This window comes from Ursus arctos, unplaced genomic scaffold, assembly GCF_023065955.2.
Source record: "Ursus arctos isolate Adak ecotype North America unplaced genomic scaffold, UrsArc2.0 scaffold_15, whole genome shotgun sequence".
NCBI lineage: Eukaryota > Metazoa > Chordata > Mammalia > Carnivora > Ursidae > Ursus > Ursus arctos.
In genome coordinates, this window is record NW_026622819.1 from 47,937,609 (window position 1) to 47,944,459 (window position 6,851).

Sequence of the window (6,851 nt, forward strand, 5' to 3'; positions counted from 1 at the left end):
GGCCCTGGTTATCCCTACAAATAACTTTGCAAAGGGAAAGAAGGCAAGCAATGCAAGATTAGCCGAAACACAAGGAAATGCTACGTAATGAAACCCAGCAGAGCCCACAGAAAACACAAACACAGCAGCACTCTGTTCAGACTAAAATATCACCAAAATGTCCATGCTTAAAGAAACAAATGACAAACTAATAACATCTGCAGGGAACAGGTATATTATTGAAAACATTATACTGTAGCAAACTATGAAATTTGTCATAGCAAACTGGAAAAAGAAGCAGAACTTTTATTAATAAATACTAAAATAGCAAATGTTAAATAGTAACGGTGTTTAACAGCAGATTGGATAAAACAGAGGAAGAAGTGATAAACTGATAAACTAGGGAGGTTTTAGATATAAGATTATATCTAATTATACACCTAAATTAAATACAACATAATATATAATATATTAGAGATAAATTAGAATAAACTATCCAGTGTGAAACATGGAGTAGTAGATAAAGAGAGAGGAAGACACAAGGGGGATATAATGAGAAATCTGACATACATTTGATTAAGGCCTTAGAAAGAAAGGAAAGAGAAGATGAGGTGGAGGAAACGTTCAGGAGAAAATCACTAGGAATCTTCCAGAGCTGAAGAAACACATTCATCTATAGATCGAAAAGATCTATGGAACCCCAAGATAAAAATTTTTTAAATCTGCTAAGAGAGTAAATCCTAGAAGGTCTCATCACAAAGAAAAAAATTTTGTAACTATATGAAACGACGGATGTTAGGTAAACTTATTGTGGAAGCCATTTTATAGCATGTAGGAATGCCAAGTCATTAGGCTGTACACTTAAATATATACAGTGCTATATGTCAGTGATATCTCAATAAAATGGAAGGAAGGAAGAGAGGGAGGGAGGAAAATAAACCTCCAAGTAGATGCATGATAGTGAAATTGCAGAGGAACAAAGGTAAAGAGAAAAACCGCAAGCAGCCAGAGAAAAAAAGACAAGATACCTTTAAAAGCACGGCGGTTAGACTGACCTCTAACAGACGCTAGCGGTCTTTCCACAGCGAGAATGGGAGGCAGAAGACAGTGGACTGGTATTTTCAACGTATCTAATGAACACAATGGCCATCATAAATCGAATTCTGCACCCAGTGAAAACCCAACGAAACCTTCGAGAAGTTGTCACCAGCAGGTTCTCACGCCAGGATCTCTGAGAATGTGCTTCCGGCAGAAAGACGATGGTCCTGGAAAAAAAGATCGGTGATGCCAGAAAGTTGGTGGAACAAGGGAAGTGGAGAATGCGGTTCAATGAAATGAGCATGGACAGTATAAAACAGTAATGAAAATTTCTAGTGGGGGAAAAGGGGATTAACTTAAGGTATTAGACAATAAAAGCATGTGAGTTGGATAAGGGGGAAGGGATGAAAGGTTCTGGTCTGCAGTTTCCTTGTGCTCCTTATTTGTCCAGGAGAGGGGGAGGGCTCTTGGGACTTCACAGGTACATTAGTTATGCAGGCTGTGATTTCTAGGATGTATTAGACTGGAAGGGCTGCCATAACAGCTACCCCATACTGACTGGCTTGAAACATCGGAAATTTATTTTCTCAGTTCCGAAGGCTGGAAATCCCAAATCATGGTGTTGGCTGAGCCAAGCGCCCTCTGAAGGCTCTTTCCTTCAGTCTTTCCTTGGGCAGCCCCAGGCTTGCAGTAGCACTCCTCTGATCTCACCTCTGCCTTCACGCGGCCGTCTCCCTCCTGTGACTTTCTGTCTCTCCTCCTTGAAAGGACACCAGTTGTACTGGATTAGCACCCCCTCTAATGACCTCATCTCAACTTGATGACATCTCCAAGATCCATTCACAAATCAGGTCACGTTCACAGGTCCCAGGGGTTAAGACTTCAGTGTAATCGGGGGGTGGGGGAACACAATCCAAGCCATAAATAATGTAACAATGAAAACTGTAGAACTAGAGGCTGTTACTTCCAAACCAGTAGAAGAAAATGAGTTGAAGACTAAAAATAACATTGATAGCAAAACCTAACAAGAACATCGTAAGAAAGGAATATTACAGATTAATCTCATTCAGGGACATAGATTTTTTTTTTTAAAGATTTATTTATTTATTTTAGAGAGCATGAGTGGGGGGAGGGGCAGAGGGAGAGAAGCAGACTTCCTGCTGAGCAGGGAGCCCCCCTAGGGGCTCAATCCCACAACCCTGAGATCATGACCTAAGCCAAAACCAAGAGTCTGAGGCTCAACCGAATGAGTCACCCAGGCACCCCTTTGAACACAGGTTTTTAAAAAATGTTAACAAAATATTAAATTGAATTTGCGCTACATAGAAAGGATAATATTTCATCTACAAGTAGGATTTAGCCTTTGATTTTGAGGTCAACGCAACATAATGAAAATCAAGCAACAGGGTTCACCACATTGATAGATTAAAAGAGTGAAGTCATGTTATCATCATCACAAAAGAGAAAATAGACATCGATACAGCTAATAGTACCTACCTTCCAGAGCTGTTGTGATGTTAGAGTGACTCTATACCCAGCACTTAGAACAGTGCCTGGCACACAGCAAACTCTCAGTTAACAGGTGATCTGTGCTTGCTCGGCATCAGCTCCGGCAGGCATTTCACACGCACACACGCACACACAACATTGGAATGACCGATACATAGATAAAAAGCGCACCTTCATTACAATTCAGGCAAATACAAAATAAAACCAGAATAAAATACTATTATACTCACCCAATAGCAGAAAGCTAAAAAGTCTGCTGATACCAAACGTTGCCTAATACCTGTAGGAACTCTCCCACGCTGCTGATTATACGACCACTTTGGAAAGCAGTCTAGCTTTATCTACAAATCTTTTTACCCTAAAATCCAGAAATTCCACTTCCAGGAATATGCTCTATAGAGGTGAATGTTAAATCAACCTAACATTCCAGGGATAAATCCCGCTTCGTCATAACCTATAATCCTTTTTATATATTGCTAAATTTAACTTGTTACTATTTTGTTAAGAATTTTTGTATCTATGTTCACAAGGAAAAATGGTCTGCAGTTTTCTTTTTCTGTGAGGTCTTTGTCTCATTTTGCTAACAGTAGCCCCATAGAATGAACTGAGAAGTGTTCCCTCCTCCTCTATTTTTGGAACAAGGTTGTGAAGGATTGGTATTATTTCTTCTTTAAATATTTGATACAACTTACCAGTAAAAATCAGCCGTTCTGGACTTTTTCTCTGTGGGAATATCCTTACTTGCTAATTCAATTTCTTTACTTCTCTCTTCTGAAAAATTTTGGGGGGACACAGATACAGAGTGACAAGTGTTGAAGTCTTGTGCTGTCCAAGCAGGCTTCTTTTTTCTTTCTTTTTTTTTAAATTGCGCTAAAATATACATAACATAAAACTTACCACCTTAACCATTTTTCAGTGCACAATTCAGTAGTGTTAAGTATATTGACATTGCTATGCAACCAAACTCCAAAACTTTTTTTGTCTTGTAAAAAATTGAAACCCATTAAACAACACCCCTTCTTCCCTCTCCTGGCCTCTGGAAACTACCATTTCACTCTCCATCCCTATGACTTCGACTACTCTAGCACCTCATAGAAATGTCTTTTTATCACTGACTTATTTCACTTAGCATAACGTCCTCAAGTTTCACCCACGTTGTAGCGTGTATCAGAACGTCCTCTACTGCAAGGCTGAACGATGCATGTATATGCCACATCTTGCTTATCCGTTCATTTTGTTAGTGAATGCTTGAGTTACTTCCACTTTATGGCAAATGGGAATAAAGCTGCGATGGACGTGAATGTTCAATTTCTTTATTTCTAATAGGTCTATCCACAGGCTCTATTTTTTTTCTTCAGTTTGGCAGTTTGTGTCTGTCTAGGAATGTGTCCATTGTATCTACATCTTCCAACTGGCAGAAAGTTATGCATTGGGGGCGCCTGGGCGGCACAGCGGTTAAGCGTCTGCCTTGGGCTCAGGGCGTGATCCTGGCGTTATGGGATCGAGCCCCACATCGGGCTCCTCTGCTATGAGCCTGCTTCTTCCTCTCCCACTCCCCCTGCTTGTGTTCCCTCTCTCACTGGCTGTCTCTATCTCTGTCGAATAAATAAATAAAATCTTTAAAAAAAAAAAAAGAAAGTTATGCATTATATTACCATATCATCCTCTTCGTTTGTTTTAGGATTGGTAGTGATGTCTATTCTTTGTTCCTGATTTTTGGTAGTTTGTATCTTCTCTTTTATTTGTCAGACTTGCAAAGAATTTGCCAATTTTACTAGTATTACCAAAAATCGAACTTTTTGGGTTTCATTGACTTTTCTCTATTTTCTCTATTCTACTACATTGATTTCTGCTCTAATCTTTACTACTTACCTCCTCCTGCTTACAGTTTCTTAAGAAGGAAGCTTAGGTTATTGATTGGAGGCATTTATTCTTTTCTCATATAGGCATTTAAAGTAAAAATTTCCCCCGTAGGTCTTTTTTAATACATCCCATAAGTCCCATACATCCCTTTGTTATATTGTGTTTTCATTCTCAATCAATTGAAAAAAATATTTTAACTTCCCTTGTGTTTTCTTCTTTGACCCAGGGGCTACTTGGAAGTGTGTTGCTTAATTTCCCAGTATTTGAGGTTTACCCAGAATTCTGGACTTTTGTGGATCCCTAATTCGATTCTTTTCTGGTCAGGGAACAAACTTTGTATGATTTCAATCTTTTAAAATGTATTGAACCCACAGCTAGCATCAATCATATTCAATGGGGAAAAACTGAACGCTTTCCCGCTAAGGTCAGGAACAAGACAATGATGTCTGCTCTCACCACTTTCATCCAACATATTACTGGAAGTCCTAGCCACAGCACTCAAAAAAGAAAAAGGGAATAAAAGGCATCCAAATTGGTAAGAAAGAAGTAAAACTTTCATTATTTGCAGATGTCATGATAATCTACATAGAAAACCCTGAAGACTCCACCAAAAAACTACTAGGACTGGTAAATGAATTCGGTAAGGGCACAGGCTATAAAATCAATGTACAGAAATTCATTGCATTCCTATACACTAATAATGAAGCAATAGAAAGAGAAATTAAGAAAACAATCTCATTTACAATTGCACCAAAATTAATGAAATGCCTAGGAATAAACTTAACCAAGGAGGTGAAAGACCTGTAGTCTGAAAACTAGAAAACACTGATGAAAGACAGTCAAGACAACACAAACAAATGGAAAGATATTCCATGATCACGGATTGGAAGAACTGTTAAAATGTCTGTAGTACCCAAAAGCAATCTACAGATTTAATACAATGCCTAACAAAATACCAACAGCATTTTTCACAGAAATAAAAAAATAGTCCTTAAATTTGTATGGAACACAAAAAGACCCACAGTAGCTAAAACAAACTAGAAAAAGAAAAACAAAGCTGGAGGTATCACAATTCCAGATTTCAAGTTATACTACAAAGCTGTAGCAATCAAAACAGTATGGTACTGGCACAAAAACAGACACATAGATCAATAGAACAGGGTAGGAAGCCCAGAAACAAACCCATGATTATATGGTCAATTAATCTTTGACAAAAGAGGCAAGAATATGCAATGGGAAAAAGACAGTCTCTTCAACAAATGGTGTTGGGAAAACTGGACAGCTACATGCAAAAGAATGAAACTGGACCACTTTCTTACACCATACTCAAAAATAAACTCAAAATGGATTAAGGACCTAAATGTGAGACCTGAAACCACAAAAATCCTAGAAGAGAGCCCAGGCAATAATTTTTCTGACATCAGCTGTAGCAACATTTTCTAACTATGTCTCCTGAGGCAGGGGAAACAAAAGCAAAAACAAGCTATTGGGACTACATCAAAATAAAAAGCTTCTGCACAGTGAAGGAAACAATGAACCAAACTAAAAGACAAGCTAACAAACGGGAAAAGATATGTGCAAATGACGTATCTGATAAAGAGTTAGTATCCGAAATATATTTAAAAAGTCTACCACTCAACACCAGAAAAAAAGAAAACCAAATAATCCAATTAAAAAATGGGCAGAACACATGAACAGACATTTCTCCAAAGAGGACATCCAGATGGGCAACGGACACATGAAAAGATGCTCGGCATCACTCATCAGCAGGGAAATGCAAATCAAAACTACACTGAGATGTCACCTCACACCTGTGAGAACAGCTAAAATCAAAAACACAAGAAACAACAAGCATAGGCGAGGATGTGGAGAAAAAAGAATGGTCATGCACTGTTGGTGGGAATGCAAACTGGTGCAGCCTCTGTGGAAGACAGTGTGGCGGTTCCTCAAAAAGTAAAATAGAACTCCCTACGATCCAGTAATCTCACTACTGGGCATTCACCTACAGAACACAAAAACACAAATTCCAAGGGATACACGCACCCCTATGTTTGTTGCAACGTAATTTACAATAGTCAAAATATGGAAGTAGCCCAAGTGTCCACTGATAGATGAATGGATAAAGAAGATGTGAGGCTGCCAGGTGCACAGTTCACCACACTGTGAAGCTATATATATTCAGCCATTTAAAGAATGAAATCTGACCATGTGGAATGACATGGATGGAGCTAAAAGGTATAAAGCTAAGCAGAGTAAGTCATCGGAGAAAAACAAATGCCATATGATTTCGTTCATACGGAATTTAAGAAACCAAACAAAGCGGGGGGGTGGGGGAGAGACAAACCAAGAAACAAAGTCTTAAGTATAGAGAACAAACAAACTGATGGTTACGGCAGGGTGGGGATGGGGAAAATAGGGGGTGAGGATTAAAGAGTGCATTTGTTGTGGTGAGCACTGAGTAC